The following is a 23,144-nucleotide window of genomic DNA, read 5'->3' as shown; positions in this document are numbered from 1 at the left end:
ACTGAGTGTGCCAATATTACTTTCAATTCAGAATCAGTGGAAAATGTTAGAATAGTATTTGGCATTCAAATAGTATGCAAAAATATGTGATTCGTGTCAATTAGGCAAACAAAGGGTCATAAAAAATCATGCTGAGTTATAAAGAAAACATGTTAGTTACAACATGAAATGGGCAATGTAGGAAAGATAAGGAAACTAAAATTAACAATAGTAAAAGTAAAGTCTGAACTGTGGAAAATAAAGAGCAAACTGAATTAGTACGTATGTATGAAGGGATGAAGAGGACAAACTTTAAAAGTTCTTTAAAAATAATAAATAAAAATTATGAGAGAAGTTTGTGGAAAAAAGACATCCGAAATGTGGAAAATAGTATTTTAAGATGGACTAGGAAAAAATATGACAGATATAATATCTGAGATAAAAAAGGAAAAATATTATAACTAAAGTTTGAAATAGAACTTAAAAACATCTGCAAACATCCAATCAAAAAAAAAAAAAAGTTACTACAGGTAAACACAATTAAATCTGGCCTGAGAATTCTTCACATTAGTGAATAACAACATTAGACCATTTGATAATAGTCCATAGAAATCTTCAGGGAAACATTTATGAATGAAATGTGGACTTTTTAAGTTTACATTAATTAGTGAATAAAAGAGTCATTCTCTGATATGTTTGGAAGGATAAATTTAGCATCCATTTTCTTCTTGAAAGAAAAATTAAAGACTTATTGGAGACCTATTCCAGGAAACTGAAAGATAAATCAAAATTATAAAGGCAAAAAGGGAAATAGGATATTGGATAATATTTTTTAGATGTTATGATTCTGAATACTAAAGTCAGTGTTGCAATCAATATGTGTTAAAAATTATTTTGTATTACCAAACACAAGATATAATGCAGAAGCCAGAAATATTTTTGAGAGAAAAAAATATAATGTAAAAGGTATCAATTGACATTAATCTAGGTCTAAAATTTTCAAAAAAACATAAATTCTAAGAGAGAATTGAAAGTAAATTGTACTGATTTCCTCAGGTTATTGGTAGTGTCACAAGACACTGCTTTAATCTTTTTAAATCACTTATTTAACTATCAAAATACACTCTCATTGAGAAAAATACATTAAAAAATACAAAAATGTATGTAACTCAAGTCACAAATTCCCCACTTAAACACTCTGTCACCAAAAAATGTATCCCAAAAATGGTTTAGTTTATATCTTTTCAGAACTGTATATAAGAACATGCATACATATATAAGCACACATACAAATACATGTATATATGTATACACAGAGCATGTATAGACTGTATATCTATATATGTATATGTAAAGCATGCATATCTATAATTACATCATTATCTTACATAGTACTTTTATTTTACATGTAAAGTAGATAATTATTTTGTATATTATTTTTACAGAATTCTATCTTAATATACTGCTTTGCAAGTTGTTTTTTTTTTCACTTGAAAAATTGTGATGGGCATTATTCTTCTAAACTATTGAGATTACACCAAAATAAAAAGCTTTTGCACACTTAAGGAAACCATCAACAATACAAAAGGCGACCTACTGAATGGAAGAAAATATCTGCAAGTGATATGTCCAATAAGTAGTTATTATCCAAAAAATATTAAGAAATTATACATACAACTGAACGCCAAAAATATTAAAATGGGCAGAAGACATGAACAGACATTTCTCCAAAGAAGACATACAGATGGCCAACAGACACATGAAAAGATGCTCAACATCATTAATCATCAGGGAAATGCAAATCAAGACCACAATAAGGTATTACCTCATACCTCTTAGAATGGCGAGACTCAAAAAGACAAGAAATAACAAGTGTTGGCAAGGACCTAGAGAAAAAGGAATCCTTGTGCAGTCTTGGTAGGAATGTAAATTGGTGCAGCCACTGTAGAAAACAGTATGAAGGCATCTCAAAAAGTTAAAAATAGAAAACCCTATAATCCAGTAATTCCACTACTGAGAATACCCAAAGCAAATGAAACCACTAATGTGAAGATATATACACCCCTCTGTTTACCGCAGCTTTATTTACAACAGCCAAGATATGGAAGCAATGCAAGTATCTACTGAATAAAGAAGATATGGAGCACATATATTCCACTGTATTCATTTTTATAATAGTGTGATAAATATTCCTAAGCATACATCCTTGCATACCTGTTTTAATATTTTTGGAAAATACGCTTCTACAAGTACAATATTTGTTTTAGTGAATCTGCACATTTTCCATTTTAAACAACAGCATTCATCCCTTTCTTGAAGAATCTAGGCTTTAATCTAAGCTAAAGCCCTAAGACTGAGCCTCAAAACAAAGAGTATCCCATCTGGTAACCTGCTTCTGCTGCCTGAACAATGAACTTCTAAAGCCACAAGGCGTGCATCCCGATGCATCTTTCCCCACATATGTATCATGTCTTGGGAGCTTTTAATGAAATTTTGTATTCACGAGTCTGAGAGAGTAAATATTTAGTTTTGTTGAGGAAGTCACTGTTATTGCCAGTAGTGATCACTTTAGCACTTCAGATACTTATTTATAAACATCAACAAAATAGACAAGCAAGAACAACTGTACTTTGGGGAAAATAAAAATAAAATAAATTAAAAAAAAAACAAGAAACACTAGAATTAAGACTCTGAATCATGAGAGGAGAAAATATCCTAAGAAAACAGATGTAATGTAGGAAATAGAAGACAATTTTAAATTAGTTAAATTTGTATCTCCAGAAAGATTCAGTGATTTATCACAAACAGAAAGCAACTATATACTGATATGAGTAAGAAAAGCAAAACAACCCAAGTGCTTAGAAATTAAAAACAGTTACTAAACTTAAAAATAATAATGACTGTGGTAACTGAACAGTTGAACTAATAGTACTTAAAAGTGAAATAATAATGTGGATTTGGACTGCAAAGAACAATAACAGCCAGATAAATCAATACAAGTTATAGTTAACTCTAAATAGTATTTGATGTCAGAGTTGTCAAATGCTAGTTTAAAGTAAACAAAGGCACAACATGAAATCAGTTTCATGACCTTCAAGGAGAAGATTTCTAAGTAATTTTCACAGACGTGGGTGAAGATGAGAGTGAAAGCAGGGGAGGGGCTTTACAATTAGTATTGTCTTCCTTGAGTAAGAAAGGATAGAAAAGTCCAATAAAATCTTCCAAGAGCTTAAAAAAGAGGGTGGTCTAATTTTGTCTTAGTCAGTTAAGGGATGAATACATAAAGTGTGCCCATTTTAAGTGTAAGTTTTTCCAAAAATTGAGAACTAGGAACACCTGTGAAACCACCACCACCACCATTACGATAAAGAGTATTTCTCTCACCAAAATATGCTCCTTTTGCCCCTTCCCAGTCAATCTCACACACCTAGCACAGTCAACCATTGGCCTACTTTCTGTCATTAGAAATTAGGTATCTTTTCTAAAGTTCCTTATAAATGGAATCAGGAATCATACAGCATGTACTCTTTCATGTCTGGCTTCTTTTGCTAAGTGTATGTTTTTAATTCATCCATGTTGTTGCATCTATCAGTAATGTGTTCTTACTTATTTCTGACTTGTACTCCAATGCACAGACAGATCACAGTTTGTTAATCCATTCTCTGTTAATGGACATTTGAGGTGATTCCTATCGGGCTATGAGTGTAACTGCTGGATTATGTATCAGATGTATGTTTCCCAGTCATTCTTTGCCTGGCCTCATACTATACATGTGCAGATGAGTTTTCAGCCAAGGACTTAAAGGAACCCCAAGCCATGTTGAGAATCTCCCACTTATTTTGTTGCATAGTTCCCTTCTTTCCAGTTCTTTTCCTCTCACATTCTAGCTAACTTCATCTTCCTGAATACCAATCTGTCTCCTCAAGTAAATGAGACCCCTGGGCACCGTCAGGGATTTCCTTCCCTGCGCCCCACTGGGAATTGGCTTCGGGCAGAAAGCCGGGGCAACCTTCAGGCTAAACTCATTTGTTTATCTTCTCCCTGGGATCACAGTCCTACTCTGCTCATTTGCCAGTATCTGAAAACAGTGACTTCATATGCTTTGTCAAGTTTTTTGTTTACTAGAGGAAGTTAAACTTGGACTTTGTTAATTTCCTAAGTCAGGAAATCAGAAGTTGATATTGATTAACTTTTAGTTGAATAGAGAATATAACTGTTCATAAATTTAGAAAAATAATTTTAATATAGAATATTTCCATAGAATACAGAAATATAGAATATAGAAATATAGAAAGTAGAACTTAGAAAAAATAAAATAAGAAAGAAACAGTATAAATTACAAATGCAACCAAAAAAATACATAATACAAAAGTATCAATCACAATAAATGTGGAATGAATTTAAACTATCTGGGACAAGACATAATACTTAAATTGTGTTTAAAAAAACAACTGCATGTTCTTTATAAGATATGATAGATATAATTAAAATATTAATTATAATGTTTTATATATTTTATATATGCATATATGTGAATATAATTAAAATAGTAATTAAATAGTTTGGAAATAAATAGCAAGATGGCTCACATTTTATTTTGCTACATAGACAATATAGTTCAATGTTATTTAAAAAATTAACATTCAGTTGAATAAAAGTCAAGGTAAAACTGAATAGTACTGGAAAAGATAAAAAGAAAACAAAACACAATTCTCATAGTAAAATAAGTAAAGGAAAAATACTTATTAAATTAAAAAATATTAAAAACTACAGGAAGAACATCAAACATCCCAATTATCATAATAAATGTAAATGGATAAAACTCAAAACATCTCTGACACTAATAAAAGGCCATGATATATACTACCTACTTCTAAAAAATGTCACAGTAATTAGAAAGTATAAAACAATTATTGGGTAAAGATCTATCAGGCAAACTTGAAATTTTATTTATTTTTATATTTTTAGAAGAATTTATATATTTGAAAGACAGAGAGCATGGGCAAGAAAGAGCTTAAGCAAGAGAGAGCATGAGCAAGGGGAGGAGCAAAGGGAGAGGGAGAGAGCAGGGAGCCTGATTCGGGGCTCCATCCCAGGACCCTGGGGTCATGACCTGAGCAGAAGGCAGACACTTAACCAACTGAGCCACCCAGGGGCCCCAAACTAGAAATTTTAAATGGCAGTATTAATATCAGAAATATAAAATTATGGAAAAAATCAGGACAATCATGATGATTTGTGTTGAGAAAAGATATTCAGTGTCATGTTGAAGGTCAATTCACAAGAATCCATCATATGCTTTTCTTCTCAACTTCACATTTATGATGTCATATACGTAACTTGAAATTGGCTATGATAGCTTAGAATTTGGCAAATATTTCAAATCAGACCTCCCCTGCCTGCCTTCCCACAGAGACTTGGTTGTTAAACATTTACTAGTACACGACTGAACATAATCCAAAATGAAAATATAACAGTAATGGCTCTGTAAGGCCCAATAGCATAACTTAGAAATGTAGAGCACAAACTTATTAGAAATTCGAAGAAAATGACAGAAACTCAATATTTGTGGGAGAGATTAATATATCTCCGTCAGCCTTTGATGACTCAAGTAAGCACACACATAAAGTACAATGAAATAGGTGATTTGGGTTATAGAATTAATAAATCACTTATTTCATCATATTGATGTGGATTACAAATAGCAAAGAATACATTTTTCTTCGTTGCATATATAAAACATTTTAAAAGTATAGTAAGTCAGACAGAAAATCTCAGAAATTGCCAAAACACTTAAATAATGATGTACACAGTCCTGGGCCTCAACACAACCAATTAGAAATAACATAAAGTTAACTACTGAGATTGCCCAATGAAATCTCTTCCATCCCCCAAATACACAAACCATTCTAAATAACTAAGGTGAATTTGGAATCAGTAATTTAATGGAACATAATTTCAAAAATAACAAAAATATAACCATTGCCTTAAAAGTATTAAAACTATAAATTCATATCTTCTGACTCAGTCATAAGCTAGTCAGAAAAAGGCAAAATGATACATTGCAAAAATCAACAAATTATCTAATTTCTATACTATACATTTCTAAGTTATTAATATGAGAAGATCACTCTTTTTTTGACTGAGGGAGCCACATGAAATCAAAATACATAACATACAATATGTAACTTCTGATAAATTTATGGTAAAAATGAGAATAAAAATTATACATATGAGAAAAGGGATGTTTCCAAATAACAGGTCTCTTAAGTAGGAAAGCACTATTCATATTGATCTCCAATAAATATGGGGATTTTAGAAATAGTTAATGACACCCAACATATTTTGAGTGCTTATCTAGTGTCAGACAGTGTGCTAAGACCTTTAAATCTATTAAAATGTTGAATTCTTGACAAAAGTATATGCTAAGTGGGGTAGTTCATCCATAAGGAAACTCAGACACTGAAATGTTAAGTAATTCACCTGAGGTGAAACAGCTGGTAGTGGCAGCTCTGGAACTAGAAAAGAAATCTGGCCCCAGAGCCCCTACTCTTAAACTTCACACGGCACTACCCCCAAGAAGATTTTATGGGAACCTAAGCTAAACAGGAAGTAGGAGAAAAAAGCCAATTGCCTAGAAAAAAGTGAAATCATTATGTATTACCTGTGAGAAAGATTTTTAAATCACACAAAGTTTACAAATGATATTTTTTTTCAAACTTTCAAGACATCACTATCATATGATCAGGAATTAAACCAGCAACCAGAGGGGGGAAAAAAAAACAAAACAGTACTATATTAGGAGTATTAGGGAGAGAGGAGACAGGGAGGAAAGGAAAGAAAGGAGAAAGGGAAGAATGAAAAGAGGGAGATAGAGAGGAAGAGGAAGATAAGATCTGTTCTCCCAAAGGACAATGATTTCATTAGAACAAAAGACAAATGTAACCAAAATCAGGATTTTCTCATTGGTGCTTATGTTTTATAACTATATATTTATAATTATACAACTATTATTAATTATCCTTCAGGGTAGAAAACATGAATTTAAATTTGAAAATTGCTTAACTAGTAACTACTTTCTAATGAAGTAATTTTTTTAATAACTGAATTTATAAATTGTAATTTTCCTTAGGAAGGCAACTGGTATTATAGCAGAAAGGAGTACATGCGGCTTTAACACAAGTAAGAATATCTATCTGAAACATAATACTTGTGAGTAAATACCAAGAAAAATCATCAAAAAGTTTAGTTAGAAAAAAAAAGTCTTGACCACTGCTGCTCTTATTATATATGTTTTCTGAACATTATAGGCAATGCAAAAGGATTAGAAACAGGAATTAGAAGTGTAATCAATGGTAGGACACAAAATTATGTTTCTGTTATTCATGGATGTCATCTTATGACATAAAAAAAACAATAAAACCAACTGAAAAATTTATTATGTAAGCAAACAGCAAGATAAAAGATACATGTAGGAAGGCCCCCTCCCTCCCCATAATACCAATAATCACTTGGAAGAGATGGTAAGAATTTTTTTTTCCACAGAGACAAATATGTTTGTATGTATGTATGCATTTAAACGCATGTGTATGTGTATGTTTGTCCGTGTATCCAGAAATAATACTTACATAAAATTCTTTTCCCTACAATCACTTTTTAGACGCTTACTTTGTTTTTCTTTACAGTTCCTAATATATTACATGATTATAAGACACGTAATCTCCCCCCCACCGTGACAGAATAAAAGACTGCTAAGAGCTGGGTACTGCTTTTCTATTGCTGATCTTAGTGGCTGCCAGATAATGAACAGTCAATAAATAATTGTGATGGTAGTTGTTGTAGGAAGGGGAAACCCTGACAGATGAAAAGGGAATTGTTCATCATCATCCTAGCTGAATAATCTGAATATTGCAAAGATGTCAATCTAGTATATTTAAAGAAAAATTTATTTGAGTCCTAATGGATATGTAGTTTTACGAACCAATAAAAAATATTTTACGTCACAATTAGAAAAAGAAACAGAAAGGAATCCCGAAGAATATTCTGGAAGAGAGAGATCTGAGACTTGCCCTAGAAGATTTTAAGGTAATGTTTTCATTTGTGCCAAAATTAGCAGATGATCAATGGAACCTAACAAACAGCTCTAAAACTGATCCTAGTTAAAAGTAAGAGTTTGGCCAATGAAAAGGAAAACAACACAGAAAAGTAAGTGAAAAATTGCTCATTCAATAAATGGGATTAGAAAAAAATGTATATTAGCAAAAATACGTATATTAAAATAAATCCTATGTATACTGAATAATTAAACATAATAAGGATTACCACACAACATAAGAAGAAAAGCTGAAAGACTAGAGCATTTAACTACTTGTAGAGTAGGAGAGTGCTTTCCACACGTTCAAAAAGGCAGAAACATTGTACCAAAAATACATAAAAATTTTTAAAAGATTTTATTTATTTATGTGAGGGAGAGAACGCACACACATCAGTAGGGGAGGGGCAGAGGGAGAAGCAGACCCCACACATGAGCAGGGAGCCCAATGGGGCTGGATCCCAGGACTTGGAATCAGGACCTGAGCTGAAGGCAGATGTTTAACCAACTGGGCCATCCAGGTGCCCCGCAAAATACATAAATATTAAGTAATTTTTAAAGTAATTTATTTTAATTTTATTATTTATTTATTTATTTATTTATTTTTAGTAATTTATTTTCATCAAATATTAAGGAAGAGTTACTATCCTCAATATTTAAAAAAAACTCTTACCAATTAATAAAGAATTATAACTTCAATAGAAATATGAACCAACAATAAAAGCAAATAACTCGCACACATAAAAAATTCAAATATCCAATAAATACATGGAAAATTGCTCAGCAATGACATGCTACTTTTCATCTGCCAAGGAGTAAATGATTTTTAGAATTACTGATACTCAGTGATGACAAGGATGTGGCGTGTGGGAAGTGGACAGTAGAGTGCTTATAAAGGTTTTACAACTAGCTCTCTTAATGAAGTTTTTACATAAAAACTGGTTGATATTTAAATTTAATATTAATAAGTAAAGCAAAAGTAAAAAAAGAAAAAGGAAAAAAGTCTAAATGCCACTTATTTTTCAATAAAATAATTTCTTTGCTACATAGGGTAATTGATTTCTTGAATAACAGAAGAATTATTTTCTCAATGTTTAACACTATTCATGACATAAACACTACAGACATGACATATTTTTAAAGTAAGCCTGCATTATTCATATTTTCTCTAATGCTTCATTCAGTCTTGAAAAGCAACAGAACAATAATTCAGGCCCTGGTTTGCAATGTTTATTGCATATAGGTGGTGAAATAACCCCACCAGTTTGATATCAATCTTTGAATGTGGAGTTGCCAAAATAGACAGTAGCACATCAATACCTATAGTATTTCCACCAAACAGATACAATACATACAAATATTGGAAAGGTGATGAGCTCTTACCATATTAAGGGGAAAACTATACATTATATATAAATTTGAGAAAATTATATATGGTTTGATCTGAATTTTGTAAAATCTGTTGCGTGTATGAGTGCACGCATTTGTTTATATGTATTTTCAGGTATGTGTAAATGTTCACATTTGTTTAATCTAGGTAGTACACTATAGATGAATTGTATTACGTTATTTCTATTTTTCCATTATTTTCCAAATTTTCTACAATTAGCACATATTTTTCTTTCTTTAATTAAAGTATAATAATGAAGTAGCAGAAAAGGAAATTAAGAAAACAGTCTAATTTACAACTGCAACAAAAATAATGAAATATCTAGGAATAAGCTTAACCAAGGAGGTGAAAGACCTGTACTCTGAAAACTATAAAGTACTGATGAAAGAAACAAAATGACACAAACCAGGGAAAGATAGTCTATGCTCACAGGTTGGAAGAACCAACATTGTTAAATTGTCCATACTAACTAAATCAATCTACAGTTCTAATGCAATCCCTATCAAAATACCCATAGCATTTTTCACAGAACTAGAACAGATAATCCCAACTTTGTATGGAACCACAAAACAGATCCCCAATAGTGAAAACAATCTTGAGAAAGAAGAACAAAGTTGGAGGTCTCACAATCCCAGACCTCAAGTACGACAAAGCCATAGTGATCAAATGGTATGGTACTAGCATAAAAACAGATGCACTAGGCTAGAGATCCCCAAAACAAACCCACGCTTTTATGGCCAATTCATCAGTGACAAGGGACTCAAGAACTGACAGTGGGGAAAAGATAGCTAAATGGTACTGGGAAAACTGGACAGCTACCTGAAACAGGATCACTTTCTTTTATCGTACACAAAAATAAACTCAAAGTGGATGAAAGACCTAAATGTGAAAGCTGAAGCTACAAAACCCCTAAAAGAAAAAATGAAAGAAGATGGGATTGGGAGGGAGACAAACCATAAAAGACTCAATCTCAAAAAACAGACTGTGGGTTGCTGGAGGAAGGGGGGACAGGAGAGGGTGGTGGGGATATGGACATTGGGGAGGGTATGTGCTATGATGAGTGCTATGAAATGTGTAAACCCGGCGATTCACAGACCTGTACCCCTGGGGATAAAAATACATCATATGTTTATTTAAAAAATTAATTAATTAATTAAAAAAAAAGAAAGAAAACATATACAGCAATTTCTTTGACACAGGCTGTAGAAACATTTTTCTAGATACGTCTCTGTAGGTCAGGAAGACAAAAGCAAAAATAAACTAATGGGACTACACTATAATTAGCACATACTCTTCAATCGTGTACTTTTTTGCAGCTCTTCCAGTGGAAGCAAAAAAGAATTTGTTCCCATTAGAAAATATTCTGCTTGACGTCTTCCAGGATTTTAGAAAGAGGTGCAAAAGGAAATTACAAAAAAGTAGGATGTTGCTCAGAAGATCAATTCCTCTGGAATTTGTACCCTGTAACTTAATTTTACACGCCCTAAACAGATTACAAATTTAATTTTAATAGCATTCCATGTCCAGCAGAGGCTCTAAATTCTTCAAGCCATGTTCTTAGACCCCCTACCAAATTAGAAATGTTCTTGAACTGCCAAATTGAGGTTCCTTCTCCATTAAACCGAAGACTGCCTACCACAGCATTATCCCCAAGAGTGATGGAGTCAGTGTGTATTTGAAATCTGTATTTCTACATACATTTTCCATAGGCTGATTGTTAAGAATCTAGTGAGCTCCATTTTGATTCATTCAAAGTGCAGTAAAAGAGATGTTCAGAATTATTCCACATAATCCACAGCACTTAAGAAAGCATATATTTTCTTAATACTTTAAATCTATTGCTTAGAGTAGTAACTCAAGCCTGTCAAGATGTGTTTGCCATAGCACTGTCATTTTGAAATTGTGGTGGTGCTGCTCCTTCATTGTAACTGGCCAACATGGAACTGATTGAGAATAATATTTTTATCGAGTACCTAACATGCAATCTTGTGGTTGTTTGCAGTGCCGTAGTGTAGCAGAGCTATTGGTACTTTTATATACGGTAGAGCTTGAAGTGTGTTTCTTTTTTTTAATTATGTTTTTAGGCTACAAACCAGTCAACCTAAAAAATATCACATAAACCAGTAGATGTCTGCATGTGTCTGTTTATCATATACATAGTTATTACATTGTTCATTTTGCCACATGGCAGATCTTGGGTTTTGTTATGATTCTTTAAGTGAGAGGGGACTTAAGTATTTTTAAAATAGATAACTACTTCATTTCTCCACATGCACTTAAATTTCTAGACTTATTATTATTATTATACTAGTATACTTCCAAAATTGTTGGAAACACATGATCTTCAAATTCATTTTTACTGACAACTAATTAGTTCCTCTAATATCTGATAATAACTAGGAAGTTGTTAAATATATTGCTGGCATACTTGTTTCTTGTGGGGGTCTTATTACAATCAGAATTGTTCATTTTGGAATCATAAGCCAACATCCATTATATTATATTACATTTTCTTTTAAAAAAGCTTCTTTTACCAGAGTTGTTCTCTTCTTTCAAAATTCAAATCTAACCAGCTGATGCTATCTTAGAGATAGCTACAAACTGACTAGAGTATTACTGAAAATTATCTAAAACTCTTAAGTTATCGGTTTGATCAATATATGTTTTATTTTAATGTTCTCTTCTAGAGATCAGAAAAATTTAGTCAGGAATAACCTACTCTATATATTTATATTTTAAATTAAATCTGCAAAGAGCAGATGATAACAGAATTATGACAGATGAGATTCTATGAAATGATAACTGTGGGGTCACTGTCCCAAGCAGATTAAATTAGGCAAGATCACAAAGGTATAGTAATCAAAACAATATGGTGCTGGCACAAAAAGTAGACACACAGATCAATGGAACAGGATAGAGAACCCAAAAATAAACCCATGGTTATATAATCAATTAATCTATGACATCAGAGGCAAGAGTATACAATGGGGAAAATGACAGTCTTTTAAGTAAATGGTGTTGGGAAATCTGGACAGCTACATGCAAAAGAATAAAACTGAACCACTTTCTTATACTATAAATAAAAATAAACTCAAAATAGATTAAAGATCTAAGTGTGAGACTAAAACCATAAACTTCTAGAAGAAAACAGAGGCAGTAATTTCTTTGACATCAGCCATAGAAACATTTTCTAGATGTTTTCTCAGGCAATCTACTGAATGGGGGAAGATATCTGAAAATGGTATATCCACTAAGGTGTTAATAATCTAAAATGTGTAAAGAACACCAAATTTTTTTATTGGATTTTTTAACACCAAAAAAAATCCAATCTGATTTAAAAATGGGCAGAGGACTCGAATAGACAATTTTCTAAAGAAGACATACAGATGGCAAATAGACACATGACAAGACGCTCAACATCACTAATCATCAGGAAAATGCAAATCAAAACTATAATGAATATAACACTATATATTAACTATACTGGAATTAAAATTAAAAACTTAGTAAAAAAACAAACAAACAAACAAACAAACCACAGTGGGATATCACTTTACAACAGTCAGAATGTCTACAATCAAAGTACCAAAAAGACAAGAAATTATCTTTTTGTGTGGGTGAAGATGTGCAGAAAAGGGAACCCTTGTATACTATTAATGGGAATATAAATTGGTACATCCACTGTGGATGGAGTTCTTGAAAAAATAAAAAATGGAAATAACATATGATTCAGTTATTCCACTACTGGGTATTTACCCAAGGGGGGAAAAAAAAAAAGAACACTAATTCAAAAAGATTATGCAGCTATGTTTATTGCAGCATTACTTACAATAGCCAAGATATGGAAACTACCTATGTGTCCATCAATAAATGAACAAAGAAGATGTGAGATAGATATAAATATATATCTATCTATCTCACATCTTCTTTATTTATATATATATTTATATATATAAATATGTATATTCCACTTATATGTGGAATCTAAAAAAAACAAACAAAAAACTGAACAGACTCTTAAATATGGAGAACAAACTGGTGGTTGCTAGAGAGGAGGTGGGTGGGAGGATGAGTAAAACAGATAAAGAGGATTAAGAGGTACAAACTTCCAGTTATAGAGGGACCAGAAGGGAGGAGGGCAGGGGAATAAGGTAGCTGGGTGTTGGGGATTAAGGAGGGCACATGATATGATGAGCACTGGGTGTTATACACAACTACAGTGAACACTGAACACTACATCAAAAACTGATGATGTACTACATTACATCAAAAACTGATGATGTACTACATGTTGGCTAACTGAACATAATAAAAATAAATAAATAAACAAACTAGGAAAAAAAAAAACCTTCCAGTTATAAAATAAGTCACAGAGATGAAAAGTACAGGTCGGGAATATAATCAGTAATATTGTAATGATGTTGTATGGTCAGAGAGTGACTACACTTATGGTGGTGAGCACCGAGTAAGGTCTAGAACTATCAAACCACTATGTTGCACATCAGCAACTAATATAATGTTGTATGTCAACTACATGTCAATAATAAATTTTTAAAAAATTAGGCAAGATCATTCTGGTGATGTCTTTCTCCACTAAGGCTCTGATATCTTGTGATGTTAGAGAAAGATTCTGCCTACCTAAAAAACTAAGTTAATTTTGTCAAAGTTAATAGATTTTTTTTTTTAAAGTCAAGCTTGGTTATTTGGAACTAAATAAGTAAAATAGAATAAAATAGACAAAATGCAAGACTGTGGCCAGAACTAATAGTTTTCTTGAAAGTTTAACATTCCCAATGAAAACTAAATATACCCAGCAGCTCTGGAGCTTGAATCATCCTGTTAATTCCATACCAATTATTTATTTCATAGCATTTTATAGCGGTGAAATGTGTTGACCACTAAATGTATGACCAAAAGTTAATTAAGTATGTTTTCAAGTTAACAGATGACACAAGAGCCAAAATAAACTGAAAAGGCAGAAAGTTTAATTTAGTTCTGGTCATTTGATTGAGTAACGTCTATGGGCAAGAAATTTGTTTTTTATGGATATTCATTTTTAAACTCCCGGTAAACAGAGAGACATCTAATTTACAAAATGTGAAGTCATCACATTTTAGCTTATACTGCCTTTTGAAGCAGCAGCCTGATTTATTCCATTACTGGCTCACTCAGGTCTGAGATAAAGAAAAAGGTGCGGTATGAAGAGTCTGTGAAATGACCCATATCCCATGTTTCATGCTGTACCAGACAAGAATGGAAACAAAACAAAGAAAGATTTAGAGAGAAGATGGGGAGTCTGACCAAACATTAAGTCCATGTTTAAGTAAAGGGAAGGAAGAAAAAGGAGTAAAAGAAAGTTTTTTTTTTTTTTAACTTTAAAAAATATTTTTAGGTAAAAAAAAAAAAAAATGAGAGAAGAGGCACAGGTTTGAAAATGGAAAAGGCAAAGGAAAATTCCACAATTGACAAATTTGGAGTGCTGATGGAATACTGAAGTAGCAATGTCTAGAATATGGTTGAAAATTTGAGAGAGAAACTTGGGCAGATTCTAGAGTGTAAGATATAATTAAGGGATGAATCCACATAACAGAGATAAGTTAAAGCCTATATATAGTTTTGAGAGTATAAACTAGGGCTTATAGAAGGAGAAAAAAAGAGAGCCATTGTCCCAGCCATTCCACTCCCAAGAAGTTACAGGCTCACCACTACAGGTCTAAAATGCCACATGCTATTATAGTGATATTTGTAATAGCAATAGATTGGAAACAAAGTGTTCATTAGTAGGGGAATGGTTACATCAACCAGGGTATATCAACAAAATGAAATATTAAGTAGCTACTGAAAAGCTGTATAGCATGTAAAGATCACCAGAATATAAGGTTAAGTAATAGACATATGGTGCAGAATGGCATATAAAACATGTCACCTTTTGTGTAAAAAATCTGGAAAAATAGAATATATATTTTATTTACTTGTATGCAAAAAAAGAGAAACACTAGAAACACACAAAACTAATAAAGGTAGTCCTTTTTGGTGGCAAGGGAAAATAATTAAAGTAGAAAGGAACCTTGTCAACATAAACTTGTAATATTGTTTTGATCTTTGAACCATGAGAAATGTATAAACTATTCAAAACAAAATTTTTCCTTTAACTTACTAAAACAGAGACATGGAAAGTGCAAGAATGCATTCTACTTGGATAAAAATAAAAAGATGAAAAAGAAAAGAACATGAAGATGAGATGAAGACCACACAAAGCTGAGAGAAGGAAAGGACCAAGAGAACGAAATGTCAACGAAGTAGGTAGAGAATGACAAGGGAGAAAAGGTGGTCAACTTCTTGAAATGCTGCCCAAAGGATGAAGATGGTGAGGCATAAACAGAGCATGCAAAAGGCACCCAATGACAAGCATTTGTTTCCCTGTGGGTGACAGTGCTGGTGCACTGCCCCAACTCATCTCAGTCTCTATGTCGTCTGAACTGTGTAATTACTGAAGACATAACAGTAAGGCTTCGTTAGAACTGTCACCAGATCTCCCCCTTTTAATTAAAAATACCCCATTTCAAAGCTATAAAATCAAAGAATAAACATGACAGATTAGAAAATTATCCTTGTAAATAGTAAGATCCAGCATTCATTTTAGCTTAAAAAAAATAAAATACAAGACGTGTGCTTGGTTAAAGAAAAAAAATGTTTCAGATGGATTTTTCCCCCTGAAAGAGGGCAGGTTTTTTAGGAATAAAAGAAATAAACATTTGGGTGGAGTATTGAGGTCTGAAAGTTGAAATAGTAATTTTAAGATGGAATTACCCTTGGAAAAGTGAATTATTATGTTGACATAGTGGTTTAAACAGAAGAGAAAAATTGCTGGAGATTTGAGGAAGCTCTAGATTTTTAAATGGGTAAATTAAGGAAAGTGGGTCAGCGAATCATACATGTTTTACTTTTATTTTTCTGAAAATTTCCAGGCAAATGCAGGTCTCCAAAATTAAGGTCATTATGATTCCTCAGTTGAATGATGCATGGGTTTTTTGTTGTTGTTGTTGTTGTTGTTTTTAGTTCTACTAATTTTTTTGAACTTTATTCTTTAAAACTTCAAGTTTTCTTGTGGCCAGTTTCCTTTTGGAACTGCAAATCTCCCCGAGTGTGTGCCCTCTCTTGAGCATGTTTGTAAGTGATGAAAGCATTCTTTAACTAGACAAGGTACCACATAAAGGATTTCTTAATTAAGTACAGTTTTCTGTGTAATTTTCCTTTTATATCAAAGTGGAATAGGATTATTCCAAACTCTACCTCCAAAGGTAGAGAGTTAAGAAACCAGGAAAGTATTTATATAATATTTATCTTTATATTATTAAGTTGTTTTCATTGTATTTTCAAACTCGAGTTAGACTATTCATTTGGATTCCCTGAGCACTATAATTTCTGAATTAAAAAAAAAAAAAATGACCTGGGGTGCCTGGGTGGCTCAGTTGGGTAAGCATCTGGCCTTGGCTCAGGTCATGATCCTGGGGTCCTACGATCAAGCCCCAAGTTGGGCTCTCTGCTCAGCGGGGAGCCTGCTTCTCCCCTTCCCTCTGCCCCTTCTTCCCCCCGCCCTGGTCATGTTCTTTCTCTCTCTCAAAAAATAAATAAAATCTTTTTAAAAATGACTTGTTAGCTAGGCCTGTTCCCCACATAGATCACTCAGTTCACACTATTTAGCAGGGCTGGGTAGGGCTTGAAAATTCCAGGTTTATCCTATAATAAGTCTGGCTTGTTGTTTCTGCCATTCTTTAAGTGTCTCCTTCTTCAAATATTGATCATTTATTCATTCAACAAGTAGATAGGTAGATGTGCTGTGGAAATATATGGACATTCTCTTGTAATGTCTCAGTGAAATTAGATGTACTGTTATCAGCTGAAGATGAGAGGGAACTTCTATAGATTTACAAAGAGAGATCTGAAGCAGACATCTAGACAGTAGAAAAATGAATAGTCTAAAGAAATATAGTAGCAGGAAGAGCCCATTGAGGTTAGTGACAAACACAGAGACCTTCTCCATTCCCTTTCCGGTCTCTACACATCACCTTCAAATGACCAGTGCCCTTGTATTTGTTCCAAGTGTCCCAGAGTTCTTCCCATGGAGGCCTCCATTCCTCTTTCCAAAGGATTTGTGTAATTCCTTTGTTCCAGGTTCTCCTACAGAGCATATTAACTGGTCAATAAGATAGTCCTCAGATATGAGTAGATCTTACTTTACCTGGTACCGATTACCTTTTCCAGAGTAACTAATACATGGCTTATATGACAGAAAAGAAAAACATTTAACTCAATGTTTGGAAGATTTGGGAATTATATAAGATGCTGAGTGGGAGATACAGTTCTTCGAAATAGGCTTTAATTTGCATTGTGGAAAGTCATGCTTAACTGTAGACCTTGAGAAGATACTAAAGCAGCATCTAGCAGGAGGGTTTCAGCTCCAGGGAATTAGTCATATTTTCCTTTATTCTTCTTATTAAGTATAGTTAAAACCCTAGACAATATATAAAAAATAAATATAAGACTCCTCAAGAAGAAAGCAGACAGAATAAACCATGGCTCCACCTTACCCATGCCAGCAAAGGCCAAGTTGGGAGCTCAGACTTTCATCTCTGCTGGGTAGTAAGAAACCCCTTTCTTCCAAAGTAATATCAGTAAAGACCACATGGCCTAGAATTCGACATCCACTTGAAGATAAGGAGAATTCTGACTACTCCTTATTTCCTCAATGGAGAGGTGTCAGAACCAAAACAGGAGAATGTTATGACTTTCATCCAGCAGTCATGACCCTCTTCCCACAACCCACTCTGTGTCAGTGGAGACCACTGAAGCAGTAAAGAGACACCCCAACCCTTCTCAGTCAGGAAGGTATCAGTGGAGGCCAGCCGGCACTAATAAGAAATACTGTTCACCTTGGGTGTCAAAGAAAGGTGAGTGGGGAACCTGGATTTCTATAGGAACCTGGCTATAATGAGGTGACATTCCTATCTGCCTGCTGGAACAGTGCCAGAGGAAGTCAGCTAAAAGAGAATATTTATCTAGTAAATAAATAAGAAATACTTAATTATTTAAATAAAATGAGACTCTCAGAATATAGTAACTAAAATGACAAAGATTCAATGAAAATCATTTATTATGTTAAGAATCAGAGACATCCAGCTGAATGAAAAGACAACTAATGGATGTCAACACAGAGCTGAGAGATTTTAGGATTATTTGGCAAGATTTAAAAGCAATCATCATAAAAATGTTTTAATGAGCGATTACCAACACACATGAAATAATGAAAAAATAAAGACAGTGAAGAAACAAAAATTTTTCAAAAGAATGGAAAATGAAGAACCAGAAGAAAACTTTAAAATGAAAAAAATATAATAACAAATCAAAAACTCAAACATGGACTCAACAACAAAATGGAAGGAACAGAAGAATGATTAGCTGAAAGATAATGTAATACAAATGACCCAGTGTGATCAAAGAGAAAGTAAACTGAAATTCTAAAATGAACAGAATCTAAGGGACCCGTAGGGCTATAAAAAAAAAAAAATCTAATATTCATGTCATCAGAGTTCCAGAAGAAGAGGAGAAAAAGAGTGGGGCTAAAAACTTCTCAAAAAAAGAATGGCTGTGGATTTTGTAAATTTGGCAAAGCTATACATCTACAGATTTAAAAAGACAGACAAACTACACATGGGATAAACCCAAGGGAATTCATACCAAAACACATGGTAATGAAACTTTAGAAAACTAAACACAAAGGAAAAATCTTGAAAGTATCAAGAGAGAAATGGAACCTTCTCTACATAGGAAAAAATACTCAAATGACAGGATTTATCATGAGAAACCATAGAGGTCAGAAGGAAATTGCACAACTAGAAAAGCTAAAACAATTAAAAAAAAAGAATATTGTAGAAGAAATTATTCTACCTCATTCACAGACTTATTATATAGCTACTATAGTAATCAAGACTTATGATATTGGCAAAGGATAGACATATAGACCAATGGACCACATGGATAACCAAGAAATAGACCTACACAAATATACCCAACTGATCTTTCAGGCTTATTTATTTTTTAAATTAGTAAACTATTTCCTAGAGCAGTTTTAGGTTTACAGAAAAATTGAGTGGAAACTGCAGAGTTCCCAATACCCCCATCTCCACACATGCATAACCTCCCCCAATATCAATAACCTTGAGAATGCCCTCAGTGTGCTAGAAAAGAATGTGTATTCTGTTGCCGTTGGATGGGATGTATATGCCAATTCATTACATTTGGTCTAAAGTATGGTTCAAATCCAAAACTGCCCTGTTGATTTTCTGTCCAGATGATCTATCTATCCATTGTTGAAAGTGGGGTACTGATACCCCTTACTATTATGGTATTGTCTATCTCTCCCTTCAGATTGGTTAGTGTTTGCTTATATGTTTAGATTCTCCAATGTTGAGTGCATATATATTTATGATTATTATAACTTCTTGATGAATTGACCCACTTATATAATGGGTATCTTTGTCTTCTCTTACCATTTTTGGCTTCAAATCCATTTTGTTTGACATAAACATGGCTATCTCTGTTATCTTTTGGTTTCCATTTGCATGGAATATTTTTTGTCATCTCTTCACTTGAAGCCTATGTGTATTTTGAACGCTAAAGTGAGTCTCTTTTAGGCAGCATATAGTTGGGTCTTGTTTTTTTTTTTTTTTTTTTTATCCACTCAGCTACTTCATGCCTTTTGATTGGAGAATCCAATCCATGAACACTTAGCCTTATTATTGATATGTAAAGATTTACTAATGCCATCTTACTGTTTTCTGTTTTGTAGTTACATTTTTCTTTTATTCCTTTCTTGCTGCCTTCCTTTGTTGTTGTTGTTTGTTTGTTTTATTTTGTTTTTTGTTTTTTAAGTAGACTCCATTCCCAGCATGGAGTCCAATGCAGGGCTTGAACTCAGGACCTTAAGATCAATACCTGAGCTGAGATCAAGAGTCAGACGCCTAACCCAGGTGCCCCATTGCTGCCTTCTTTTGTAAACTGATTATTTTCCATAGTGATATGCTTTAATTTCCTTCTCTTTATCTTTTGTCTTGTAGATTTTTGCTTTGTACAAAATTGTGTAGATTTTTTTAATTTGTGCTTTGACTTGTAAGGCTTATATAAAATATCATTTCTATATGGAATATAGATATATATATGTACACACACATATATATATGAATAAAGTAACAGTCTTTTTTATGCTGGTAACAATTTAACTTCAATGATATATAAAAACTTTGTTCTTTTATTCCCTCTTTTATGTTTTTGATGTCACCATTTGCATTTTTATATTGTGTATTCATTAACAAACAGTTGAAGCTATAGGTATTTTTAATACTTTTGTCCTTTAAACTTTATACTAGAATCAAGTAGTTATATCACCATATTGTAGTATTAATGAATTCAGCAATTACATTCTCATTTTTTGTTCCATGGTAATGCTAAAACTTCCTAAGTGGACTCCGGAGTTTTCCCAGAACTGTTTTTGCTCATGCAGAGAATGTTCTATTGAATGACTGATCTTTGTGGGAGGAAAAGGAAGCTGGGTTCTCCTACTTTCCATTTCCCCCGCAATCTGGAATTTCCTCTTATATCTTCAAGCTCAGATTCTTTTCTCAACCATGCCCAGTCTGCTAATGAGCCTATCAAAGGTGTTTTTCATTTCTGTTACAGTGCTTTTTCATCTACAGCATTTCCTTTTGATTCCTTCTTAGATTTCCCATCTCTGCTTATGTGATCCATCTGTTCTTACATGTTGTCTACGTTTTCCATTAAAACCCTTAGCATACTAATTATAGTTTTTTAAATTTCCTAGTCTGATAATTCCAACATTTCTTCCATTTCTTCCATTTCTGGTTCTGATCCTCGTTCAGTCTTTTTACACTATGTTTTTTGACATTTAGTATACACTTGCAATTTTTTATCGAAAGGTGGATATGATGCGTCGGAAGGAAATGCAGTGAATAAGCCTTCAGCAATGTAGGGGTGAGACATTGGGAGAAGTGTTCTATAATCCTATGATTTGGTATCCGTCTCCTGGTGAGCCTGTGCCCCTGGACTGTGAATCTCACTGGTGCTTTCCATTTTTTTCACTCCTTACATGACATAGGTACAGGATGGCTAATGGGGGTGGATTCACTATCTCTTTCCCCTCAGATAGAAAGCCAGACAAAGGTAGGGTGGGATTTTCCCCTGGTCGGGAAGATTCAGATAAAACCTTAGTACTATCTGGTTAAAATAGTTTCTCCTGAGGTCAGGTTTGTTGAAGAGAAGGGAATGCTCGGGTATATTTCAAAGTGGTTCCTTTCTTCCTTCCCCTTCTGGAAGCTTCAGAGGATTTTTTGCCAGTATTTTCTGTGAGAACCTAGAGCTCTTGGAGGTAAACCTCACAAATGTGTTTGTACCTTACTCCCTAGCCCCCATTACTGGATCTCCCTGGAGTGGTTAACTCTCAGAGTTGTCCACACTGAGCTTCCAGCAATTCGTGGATTACAGTTTAGGTGTTCCTACACTGGCATTGGTTCCTGTAGAAGTTTCTGCTCAGAAGTTTCTATTCTGGAAAGCTGTGACTCTCTGCACTCATCCACCCTGCATCCAATTTGGGGGTCAGCAGTTAGCCCTGCAACCTCACATATAAGACGGATCTAAGAAGAGTTGTAGATATTGAGTTTGTTCAGCTTTGTTAGTACAGAGCAGTAACTTCCAAGCTCTTTAACATGCTGCACCAGAAACTGGAAGTCCCAGCTGACTTTTTCAAAGGTACAAAGCAATTCAGTGGATGCAAGAGAACATTTTGACAAATGGTTCTGGGGCAATTAGACAATCATATTCAAAAAATGAGCCTTACTACGCAGATATAGTAAAAACAGTATGGTAGTGGCACAAAAATAGATACATAGATCAATGGAACAGAATAGAGTCCAGAAATAAACTGACACTTGTATGGTTAGTTAATCTTTGACAAAGGAGGTAAGAATATACTATGGGAAAAAGACCGTCTCTTCAATAAATGGTGCTGGAAAAACTGGGCAGCTATATGCAAAAGAATGAAACTAGACTACTTTCTTACACCACACACAAAAAGAAACTCAAAATGGATTAAGGACCAAAATGTGAGACCTAAAACTGTAAAAAAAAAAAAGAAAAAAAAGAGAGAGAGAGAGAGAGCACAGACAGTAATTTTTCTGATATTTGCTACAGCAATGTTTTTCTAGATATGTCTCCCTGAAGCAAGGGAAACAAAAGCAAAAATAAACTACTAGGACTATAAAGTAAAGAGTTTTGCATAGCAAAGGAAACAATTAACAAAACTAAAAGAGAACCTACTGAATGGGAGAAGATATTTTCAAATGACATATCTATTAAAAGATTAGTATCCAAAATATATAAAGAACTTATGCAACTCAATACCAAGAAACAAATAATCCAATTAAAAATGGGCAGAAGACATGAACAGACATTTCTCCAAAGAAGACATATAGATGGTAAACAGACACATGAAAAGATGCTCAATATCACTCATCATCAGGGAAATGCAAATCAAAACCACAATGAGATATCACCTCATACCCATCAGAATGGCTAAAATCAGCAACACAAGAAACAACAGGTGTTGGCAAG

The 23,144-nt window shown here is 33.4% G+C and overlaps 1 long non-coding RNA gene across 1 annotated transcript in view; it reads right to left on the bottom strand.

Moving 5' to 3' along the window:
* Positions 1-17,582: 17,582 nt before the first annotated feature.
* LOC116877119 overlaps positions 17,583-23,144 on the bottom strand; it is a 40,316-nt gene continuing 34,754 nt past the window's right edge. The window contains exon 4 of the long non-coding RNA XR_004384548.1: positions 17,583-17,642. This is a non-coding gene — a long non-coding RNA (uncharacterized LOC116877119). The remainder of the gene's footprint in view (positions 17,643-23,144) is intronic.

Source organism: Lontra canadensis, unplaced genomic scaffold, assembly GCF_010015895.1.
Source record: "Lontra canadensis isolate GAN:19392208 unplaced genomic scaffold, GSC_riverotter_1.0 scaffold50, whole genome shotgun sequence".
Classification (NCBI taxonomy): Eukaryota; Metazoa; Chordata; class Mammalia; order Carnivora; family Mustelidae; genus Lontra; species Lontra canadensis.
The sequence above is the reverse complement of the archived record's forward strand: the minus strand, read 5'-3'. Positions and strand labels throughout refer to the sequence as shown.